This window comes from Drosophila willistoni, unplaced genomic scaffold (genome assembly GCF_018902025.1).
Source record: "Drosophila willistoni isolate 14030-0811.24 unplaced genomic scaffold, UCI_dwil_1.1 Seg173, whole genome shotgun sequence".
NCBI classification, from domain to species: Eukaryota; Metazoa; Arthropoda; class Insecta; order Diptera; family Drosophilidae; genus Drosophila; species Drosophila willistoni.
In genome coordinates this window covers 106,779-107,513 of record NW_025814135.1, presented here as the reverse complement: position 1 = coordinate 107,513, position 735 = coordinate 106,779, and positions in this window count along the sequence as shown.

Genomic DNA, 735 nt, shown 5'->3' with positions numbered 1-735 from the left:
AAATGCCATCCTTGCCCAAAAAATTCTCATGGAGTATGCATGTAAAACCCACCACTCCATCGCTAGCTCCTCCGCCAACTTTGACTCCAGCAACTCACCTTTTGTCAAGCCCATCACTCTCTCTGAACTAAAAAAAGAGATTGATAGCTTAATCAACAAAAAAGCACCAGGATATGATAGGATCAACAATGCCCTAATCAAAGTTCTCCCACTCAAAGCTATCATCTTCTTACTCAAAATATACAACAGCATCCTACGTTTTGGCCACTTCCCCTAGTGTGGAAAAAAGCCATAGTTGTCATGGTAAAAAAACCAAAAAAAACCAATTTCTGAAGCTAGCTCGTATCGCCCCATAAGCTTGCTTTCTGCTTTCTCAAAAATACTTGAATCCTTGCTTGCCAAGAGGCTCCTTAAATGTAACCGTCTTTCACAATCCATACCTAACCACCAATTTGGATTCCGCAAATTTCATGGGGCCGAGCATCAACTAGCTCGCGTTACACAATTCCTCCAGAGAGCTTTTGAGGACAAACTGTATGGATCGGCTATATTCATCGATATTACAGAAGCGTTTGGCAAAGTTTGGCACTGCGGTCTGCGTAACAAGTTGATAAAGCTACTACCTATTAACCTATACAAAGTTCTGGACAGTTACCTCAAGGATCTCACGTTCTCCGTTCGCGGTAACCATGGTATTATGTCCCGTGATGGGAAAATTTTAGCAGGAATCCCTCA